We start from the raw sequence: 10,830 nt of genomic DNA on the forward strand, positions 1-10,830 counted from the left end.
ACATTCTGAACTTGGTGAGAGGAAGGGGATTGGGGTGAAATAACAATAGAGCTGTATTGTTATTCTTTCTGACACAATGTATAAAGGCATGATATACAGTACGTTACGTTTCAGTTGGCTTATTTGCTTGCTAAAATAGAAAATACATGTTCTATACATTTTTTGTTTGCTTGAACACAGTTCAGTGAGTGAGAGAAGTTTACTCAACAGTAAACAGTTTATAGTCCTCGGGGAGCTGTGTGCCTTCTATCGGCAGGCTGTATACTGGGATTGTAAGCTGACCGTGATCCACAGGATCTGCATGAGAGCTAAAGCAGAGCTTGTCTCACACCAAAAAGAATTGGCCAGTACTGGTGGCTTTTATGTCTGTACCACAGTGATCATCAAGGCTGAACTGAAATTGCATTGTTGTAGTCCTGCCAACATGCATTGTCATGAGGTCACAGAGCCTCCTTCAAGATCTTCAGAACACCCACTTTTCAGCTGAACCATGTGTCATGTCTTCTAACACAGCAAGGTCACGGAGCCTCCTTCAAGATTTCAGAACACCCACTTTCTATCTGAGCCATGTGTCATGACTTCTACCACAGCAAGGTCACAGAGCCTCCTTCAACATCTTCAGAACACCCACTTTCCAGCTGAGCCATGTGCCATGTCTTCTAACACAGCAAGGTCACGGAGCCTCCTTCAAGATCTTCAGAACACCCACTTTCCAGCTGAGCCATGTGTCATGTCTTTGAAAGCTGAAGGAATCCAGTAAAACGAGGCAGCTGCTTTTCACACCTGCAAAAGATGTTGCTGATGACGAAAGCAAAGGAGGTGAATCTGCTTATTAATGAACATCATTCTTCAATATTGAATTTGGCAGCATTACTGGAGTGAGCTGGGTTGATGTACAATGTAAACCTACAGTAGAAGTTTGCTTGGGTGGAGATAATGTTTTCTGGTTTCTGTGTTAGGATTGCTGTATGCATTGAAAATGGAGGAACCTGTTTTTAGATTATAGGGCAAATCCGAGAGAAACAGCAAAGTACTATATATGCTAGTGATACAAATGTAGGTAAAATGAAGGTTTCCGCAAACTAGCCTATATTTTCATTAAGGCCTTCAAATACCCTGGGAAGGCTGTATTAAGAGTTCCCCATGCTTAAGATAAAGTGGGTATGTTTCAGCTGTGAATGGAAGTGCTGTCATAACCTAATATAGCCACTGTTGTGTCAGGTGCACTTTCCATTAAAGTCATAGTATGTCTTGGCAGATAATGGAGCACCAGCAAAATACCAATACAGCCCAAGCAGTGATATAGAGGGAATAGCAGGAAGCTGTTTTCACTTAGAAGACATTATGCATTTTAAAAATAGCCATCAATAGTGTTAGCAGAGCATTTCTAGAAGTGAAGAGTGTTTCAAGTGTACAGGAAATGTGTGCCTCTACACTGAGAAGCCAGAAGACCTGGGTGTCGGGGGTGTGGCCTCCACCCTCAACACTATCACATGCTTGTCCCTTGTTCATTAGAAGAATGTTTGACTGCATTTACTATTTCAAAAACATTAGCCTTTACTTTGTTGTTCAATGAGGTTACCATAGTAACATATTCTCAAACAGCTAACCACAAGGTGGAGAATGTCTACTGGGAGTAGTAAAGGTAGCTTGAGAGACTATTGCTTTTTGGATGGGCCTCAGGCTGTTTTGTTTTCAAACTAATGAAATGAAAGAAGAGATAGAGTACTGCAATTAGAAAAGGGTTTTTACTTTAGATGTATTTGTAATAAATCAAAACAACAGCAGTGAAATAAAAAAGCAATAAATCAAAGAAATCCTTGTGAAAAACTGATTTATTAGGCAACAACCATGTAATCAGAGGTTTCGTTTTGATATTATCTCTTTCCTTGGCTGCACCAGGAAAGAGAATGCTTGAAATGCACAACAATAACATTTCCCTACACTTGCTTTCCTCTCCTGCTTGGTCAGTTAAACCCAGAGGGGACAATATTCCTAGCAGTTGTAAGAGCCTGGCTGCTCCTACCTTCTTTGACTACAAATCTGCCCCAGGTCCACCCCTCGCAGTGGCAGAGGATTTGATTAGAATCTGCCCCAGGTCCACCCCTCGCAGTGGTGGAGGATTTGATTAGAATCTGCCCCAGGTCCACCCCTCGCAGTGGCAGAGGATTTGATTAGAATCTGCCCCAGGTCCACCCCTCGCAGTGGCAGAGGATTTGATTAGAATCTGCCCCAGGTCCACCCCTCGCAGTGGTGGAGGATTTGATTAGAATCTGCCTGTGATGGGGAACTGCCCCGTCTATATGAACGTGTTTGGAGTTCCCGGTCACGAGGGTTCAGTCCCTCTGGGAGGACGCCAGATGGGGAACAAGATATTCCACCTTGGCCGCCCCCCATGGACCACAGACGTCTCCCCATCCCAGGACCGGACAAAGAACTTTGGGACTTGAGGGGGGAGGTGGCCGTTGGGGCCATGTGTGCTTGGCACAATGGGGGGATATGTGACGGGGAACTGCCCCGTCTATATGAATGTGTCTGGAACTGGCAGGGAGGGGGTTAAATTCCTCCCTGCCAGGAAAACATTTGAGAATGTGGCTGGAGCGCTAATTGAATGATTAGTAATTATTGATTAATTGGGCTCCAGCCACAGGGGATAAAAGCCAGGGGAGAGGCCCTGGCTGAGGTGGTGTTTTCTGTTTGGGAGTTTGCTTTGTGTTGGAGAGTTTTGTGTCTGTGAAGAAAGAAAGCCTTTTTGTTTGTTTTATTGTTTGGTGTTGAAGAACCTGGGAACTTGACCATTTATTTTGCAAGTTCACTTTGATTATTTATTTTTGAACCTCTTTTTGTTGGCCCTTGTGCCTGTTTAACTGATTATTTTATTTAATAAAGAACTTTATTTTTGACTTTACATTGCCTCAGCCCTCCGTCATCCTGTCACACTGCCCCAGGTCCACCCCTAGCAGTGGCGGAGGATCTGATTAGAATCTGCCCCAGGTCCACCCCTAGCAGTGGCGGAGGATTTGATTAGAATCTGCCCCAGGTCCACCCCTCGCAGTGGTGGAGGATCTGATTAGAATCTGCCCCAGGTCCACCCCTAGCAGTGGCAGAGGATCTGATTAGAATCTGCCCCAGGTCCACCCCTCGCAGTGGCGGAGGATTTGATTAGAATCTGCCCCAAGTCCACCCCTCGCAGTGGCGGAGGATCTGATTAGAATCTGCCCCAGGTCCACCCCTCGCAGTGGTGGAGGATCTGATTAGAATCTGCCCCAAGTCCACCCCTAGCAGTGGCAGAGGATCTGATTAGAATCTGCCCCAGGTCCACCCCTCGCAGTGGCGGAGGATCTGATTAGAATCTGCCCCAGGTCCACCCCTAGCAGTGGCGGAGGATTTGATTAGAATCTGCCCCAGGTCCACCCCTCGCAGTGGTGGAGGATCTGATTAGAATCTGCCCCAGGTCCACCCCTAGCAGTGGCAGAGGATCTGATTAGAATCTGCCCCAGGTCCACCCCTCGCAGTGGCAGAGGATTTGATTAGAATCTTCCCCAAGTCCACCCCTCGCAGTGGCAGAGGATTTGATTAGAATCTTCCCCAAGTCCACCCCTCGCAGTGGCGGAGGATCTGATTAGAATCTGCCCCAGGTCCACCCCTAGCAGTGGCAGAGGATCTGATTAGAATCTGCCCCAGGTCCACCCCTCGCAGTGGCGGAGGATTTGATTAGAATCTTCCCCAAGTCCACCCCTCGCAGTGGCGGAGGATCTGATTAGAATCTGCCCCAGGTCCACCCCTCGCAGTGGTGGAGGATCTGATTAGAATCTGCCCCAAGTCCACCCCTTGCAGTGGCGGAGGATCTGATTAGAATCTGCCCCAGGTCCACCCCTAGCAGTGGCGGAGGATCTGATTAGAATCTGCCCCAGGTCCACCCCTCGCAGTGGCAGAGGATTTGATTAGAATCTTCCCCAAGTCCACCCCTCGCAGTGGCAGAGGATTTGATTAGAATCTTCCCCAAGTCCACCCCTCTCAGTGGCGGAGGATTTGATTAGAATCTGCCCCAGGTCCACCCCTCGCAGTGGCGGACGATCTGATTAGAATCTGCCCCAGGTCCAGAAATGCACAGAATTTTCATTGGCTTTTGTTTATTTTGGTAACCAGCAGCACCCGTTAACAGCTTTCGCTTAAACTACAGTATGAATCACACACACAGAATATAACTGAGAGATATTGCTGAACAGCACCCCTAAACTACAGCATGAATCACACACACAGAATATAACTGAGAAATACTGCTGAACAGCACCCCTAAACTACAGCATGAATCACACACACAGAATATAACTGAGAAATACTGCTGAACAGCACCCCTAAACTACAGCATGAATCACACACACAGAATATAACTGAGAAATAGTGCTGAACAGCACCCCTAAACTACAGCATGAATCACACACACAGAATATAACTGAGAAATACTGCTGAACAGCACCCCTAAACTACAGCATGAATCACATACACAGAATATAACTGAGAAATACTGCTGAACAGCACCCCTAAACTACAGCATGAATCACACACACAGAATATAACTGAGAAATACTGCTGAACAGCACCCCTAAACTACAGCATGAATCACACACACAGAATATAACTGAGAAATACTGCTGAACAGCACCCCTAAACTACAGCATGAATCACACACACAGAATATAACTGAGAAATACTGCTGAACAGCACCCCTAAACTACAGCATGAATCACACACACAGAATATAACTGAGAAATACTGCTGAACAGCACCCCTAAACTACAGCATGAATCACACACACAGAATATAACTGAGAAATACTGCTGAACAGCACCCCTAAACTACAGCATGAATCACACACACAGAATATAACTGAGAAATACTGCTGAACAGCACCCCTAAACTACAGCATGAATCACACACACAGAATATAACTGAGAACTACTGCTGAACAGCACCCCTAAACTACAGCATGAATCACACACACAGAATATAACTGAGAACTACTGCTGAACAGCACCCCTAAACTACAGCATGAATCACACACACAGAATATAACTGAGAAATACTGCTGAACAGCACCCCTAAACTACAGCATGAATCACACACACAGAATATAACTGAGAAATACTGCTGAACAGCACCCCTAAACTACAGCATGAATCACACACACAGAATATAACTGAGAAATACTGCTGAACAGCACCCCTAAACTACAGCATGAATCACACACACAGAATATAACTGAGAAATACTGCTGAACAGCACCCCTAAACTACAGCATGAATCACACACACAGAATATAACTGAGAAATACTGCTGAACAGCACCCCTAAACTACAGCATGAATCACACACACAGAATATAACTGAGAAATACTGCTGAACAGCACCCCTAAACTACAGCATGAATCACACACACAGAATATAACTGAGAAATACTGCTGAACAGCACCCCTAAACTACAGCATGAATCACACACACAGAATATAACTGAGAAATACTGCTGAACAGCACCCCTAAACTACAGCATGAATCACACACACAGAATATAACTGAGAAATACTGCTGAACAGCACCCCTAAACTACAGCATGAATCACACACACAGAATATAACTGAGAAATACTGCTGAACAGCACCCCTAAACTACAGCATGAATCAGACACACAGAATATAACTGAGAAATACTGCTGAACAGCACCCCTAAACTACAGCATGAATCACACACACAGAATATAACTGAGAAATACTGCTGAACAGCACCCCTAAACTACAGCATGAATCACACACACAGAATATAACTGAGAAATACTGCTGAACAGCACCCCTAAACTACAGCATGAATCAGACACACAGAATATAACTGAGAGATACTTCTGAACAGCACCCCTAAACTACAGCATGAATCACACACACAGAATATAACTGAGAGATACTAAAACATAATTAAGAGAATAGCATTAACTGATGAAACACGAGAGAATAAAATCAGAATTACTGGCACTGTTAGCTACAATGATACAAATATGAAAGTAACATCAGCAAATCTATATGTGAAGGATATTATCACTGTCGGGATATTATCACTGTTAGGATATTATCACTGTCAGGATATTATCACTGTCAGGATAGTATTAGTGTTAGGGTATTATCACTGTTAGGATATTATCTTAGGATATTATCATTGTCAGGATATTATCTTAGGATATTATCACTGTCAGGATATTATCAGTATTAGCGTATTATCACTGTCAGGCTATTATCAGTGTTAAGATATTACCACTGTCAGGATATTATCAATGTTAGGGTATGTAAGCCAAAGCAATCCAATGAAACTGTTTTTAGGATGAAATCCCTGCCACTTAGTAAAATAAACGCTTCAGACAGTCATAGTCCCTTTTAACAAGGAATGTAGTCCGTACTCCGACCAGGCATGGTCCATGATTGCAACATTTGTGTACAAGCAGTATTATTATAATAATCCATACTTCAGACCTTGCATTGAAGACAGGCAAGTTAAGAAGAATGTGCAAGTAATCGAATGTGCTCTCCCTGGTAGTGTTTCTTACCTGGGAGACTTCACTTTTCTTTCTGAATGTGCTTTCCTGGTAGTGTTTCTTACCTTGTAGAACTCACTTTTTTTCTGAATGTGCTTTCCTGGTAGTGTTTCTTACCTGGGAGACTTCACTTTTGTTTCTCGAATGTGCTTTCCTGGTAGTGTTTCTTACCTGGGAGACTTCACTTTTGTTTCTCGAATGTGCTTTCCTGGTAGTGTTTCTTACCTGGGAGACTTCACTTTTGTTTCTCGAATGTGCTTTCCTGGTAGTGTTTCTTACCTGGGAGACTTCACTTTTGTTTCTCGAATGTGCTTTCCTGGTAGTGCTTCTTACCTGGGAGACTTCACTTTTGTTTCTCGAATGTGCTTTCCTGGTAGTGTTTCTTACCTGGGAGACTTCACTTTTTTCTGAATGTGCTTTCCTGGTAGTGTTTCTTACCTTGGAGAACTCACTTTTTTTCTGAATGTGCTTTCCTGGTAGTGTTTCTTACCTGGGAGACTTCACTTTTGTTTCTCGAATGTGCTTTCCTGGTAGTGTTTCTTACCTGGGAGACTTCACTTTTGTTTCTCGAATTTGCTTTCCTGGTAGTGTTTCTTACCTGGGAGACTTCACTTTTGTTTCTCGAATTTGCTTTCCTGGTAGTGTTTCTTACCTTGGAGAACTCACTTTTGTTTCTCGAATGTGCTTTCCTGGTAGTGTTTCTTACCTGGGAGACTTCACTTTTTTTCTGAATGTGCTTTCCTGGTAGTGTTTCTTACCTTGGAGAACTCACTTTTTTCTGAATGTGCTTTCCTGGTAGTGTTTCTTACCTGGGAGACTTCACTTTTGTTTCTCGAATGTGCTTTCCTGGTAGTGTTTCTTACCTGGGAGACTTCACTTTTGTTTCTCGAATGTGCTTTCCTGGTAGTGTTTCTTACCTGGGAGACTTCACTTTTGTTTCTCGAATGTGCTTTCCTGGTAGTGTTTCTTACCTTGGAGAACTCACTTTTGTTTCTCGAATGTGCTTTCCTGGTAGTGTTTCTTACCTGGGAGACTTCACTTGTGTTTCTCGAATGTGCTTTCCTGGTAGTGTTTCTTACCTGGGAGAACTCATTTTTGTTTCTCGAATGTGCTTTCCTGGTAGTGTTTCTTACCTGGGAGAACTCATTTTTGTTTCTCGAATGTGGTTTCCTGGTAGTGTTTCTTATCTGGGAGACTTCACTTTTGTTTCTCGAATGTGTTTTCCTGGTAGTGTTTCTTACCTGGGAGAACTCACTTTTTTTCTTTCTTGTATCGAAGTGCTTAACCAGCCCAGTCCTTGGGAGACTGCTTTCTGGAATGTAAGATAATTAATACTGCATGCAGGTTAACTGTGTGAATCTGGCAGTCTGTTCAGCAAAGTTATGAAAATATTACTGCTAAGGGGAATACAGCTGCGACACAATGTTGGAAGATTTACAGGAAGGTAAATGCTGTACTGTGTTGTTTTTCTCATTTTTTCCATTGTATTATTTTGAAAGATCCTGTTACTCTTTTCCTGCTGATTTTGGTCTTAAGTATACCGTATGATTCCTTTTCCAACACTTTACTGTTAAACGATCATATGCTTGATTTTTCTTTATGCTTTTACATTACAGTCTGTCTCCCATCCTGTGAGCAAATACTAAAATCTCAGGACTCACCATGTTTATCAAAAACAAATATTAGGGAATATCTCACTTTTCTGATTCAGTTAAATGTATTGTACATACAGCTATGGCCAAATGTTTTGTATCCCTCTATAGAGTTAACACATTTTGTTTCATAAAGTCAAATGAAACCAGCTGAATAATGTTATGCTAATATATTGATTTACATACTGCTTTCTAGTTTTCCATATACTTACGCAAAACTGACAATGATGCAAAATTTTACATTTCAAAATCTAACATGAAATACTGTACTACTGTACTATTATGGCTTCCAGCAGACCTTTACAACATAATTGTATAGTTTCTTTGATTACATGTTAGCCTTGCTGTAGAGAGCGTTCTCACTGCGTTTTTTCTTTGTTTAACTCATTTCTCTATATGCCTTCCACTCTAGCTTTACATAGCCACGCTCCACCTGGGGGAAGTGATCAGCTGGCTCAATCACATCCCCGGCAACTCATTTCTAGTCATCTATAAATAGCCTTGAAATTCAACTAAGAACCGAATCATCATCTCAAGGCTGTTCTAATGATGGATCCGCTGTTTGGGCTTCAATCGGACGATTTGGAGGAATTCCAGCCCGGGTAGCCACGCCGTTTTACGTGTGCCTCCATCTGAGCCAGTCTAACCCCGAGTCTATTGCAGAGCAACCCATTCCTATCGTCCAGGCCCATCCACCTCAGCCTCGAGCTCTTCCCAGCTCCTGCCTCCTGACCAGCTCCTCAACACTCCAGGCCTAACTACAAGTCCAGACAGCCGCTCTCTGCAGCAGCTGTGGTTTCTCTGACCCCCAGGCCTCCACAGCCACTAGCCTCTGACTCAGACAGCATCTGTCTGGGGATGCTTCAAGATATGAAGGCCGTCCTTCAACCAGTTTCTGAATCCATAGCGGCCATCAACACCAGGCTCAGCTCCCTGGAAGCCAGCTTCAGCCCAGCCCATCCACTCCTCCATACTTCCGCTGCTGCCTCAGTGATCGAGACCATTGTTCACGGCCCCTCTTTCACACTGGCCTGCGCCTCTCCTGCCTACGCCCAGCTCACCATTGGCTCCAGGTGCATCACCGTTTCTCCTGCCCTGCTTAAACAAATTATTGAAGGTAAGGATGTCAATCTGATACTTGTCCTCATTGCTACATCTGAGCTCATCGACCAGCGGACAGTGAGTTGTGGCGATGTATCAGTGACTCTCAAATCCACCGATCCTCGTCTTCTCAAGAATCTGATGATGGGGGAGTTCATCATGGCTTTTTCAGCTTTCACAGATGTCATATGCCTCGCCTTTTCTAACTGCAGAGAGGGGATGAACCACTACCTAGCCGATATCGTAGAACCGGCTGTCTGCCATGTTTACGATTATCATAAAAACTTCTCGGCTATAGCAGCAGCCGTCCTCAGAACATATAACATCGTCATCCACTGGGCAAGACCATCCACAGGATATTCAGCGACCTGAGAGCATATGCCTGTGGTGTCTGCAGCTCTACTAGTCACTCCACCCACCCAGCCCATCCAGCTCCTCCCGGTCTCTTAATTTCAACTACCAAGCCAAGGCTCCTATTCACCCAATCCACTCACCAGCCCCTCCTGGCTCCTCTTCAGCTACAGACAGATTTGGCCACCTGCGCTGCTCCGAGTTTTCAGACCCATCAATCTCCAGCTTCCCAGCCATCGGCCTGCAACACTCCGACTTCGCTCAAGTCCCCGGAAATCACTTTGTCCTATTCATCAGGACTTCAAAAACAGATCATTTACATCAAGGTCAGTGTGTTCAGTTCTGTTCTGGTCCTCTTCAGCAGTGGAGGTATATATCAGGTCATCTCCCACAGCCATTGCAGCAACTCACCAATTCCTCGTTAGTATGCCCGGAGTGGGGGCGCACTCTCCCCCAATGGGGGGGGGGGGGGGGGTGTTCCTCTCCACAGTGTGGATGGCCTCCAATCCATAGCCCGTCAGACTAACCTCTCTTTGTTTTGTTTCTCTTTCCAGCCTTTTCTATCAGCTATGTGCGGCTCTGTAGTATCTTTACTATCTACATGGTGAGGTTCTGTGTTGAGCTGGGAGTCCTTCTTTTGGGGAGCAAGTGAGTCTCACTGCCTCCTGTCCAAGTCCCTGTCGTCCCTGGTGGTTCCTCCCCAGTCAGAGGGGACCACAACCTGAGACCATGAGGCCACATCCTGCTATCACTCTCCCTAGTTACTTTTCCATGTCCGAGCACCTTTCTTACCCCCTCTGAGGCAGGCCAAGTACCCCACACGCCGAGTCAGGCCTTGCACTTCGGGGGGGGTGGGGATGTTCTCTTCCTTTGTCTCTCCTATACAGACCCGAGGCACTTTCCCTAACTCTCCACGCCACCCAGCTGCCAGCCACTGCTGCCTGAGGATACTGTCTGAGTAGTAATAGAATCTGTCCTTTTGTCCTCTATGTCTCATTCTCCTTGTCGCCCAGCAGCCACAGAGTGTTGCCTGAACCGACCTGAACTTCAGAGTGTCCTTTATGTTTGTCTTCTCATTCTCCTTGTCACTCAGCAACCAGAGGATGCTGCCTGACCTGATACTTTGAGTACAAGGATCTGTCCAGCCTGT

Source organism: Polyodon spathula, chromosome 2, assembly GCF_017654505.1.
Source record: "Polyodon spathula isolate WHYD16114869_AA chromosome 2, ASM1765450v1, whole genome shotgun sequence".
NCBI lineage: Eukaryota > Metazoa > Chordata > Actinopteri > Acipenseriformes > Polyodontidae > Polyodon > Polyodon spathula.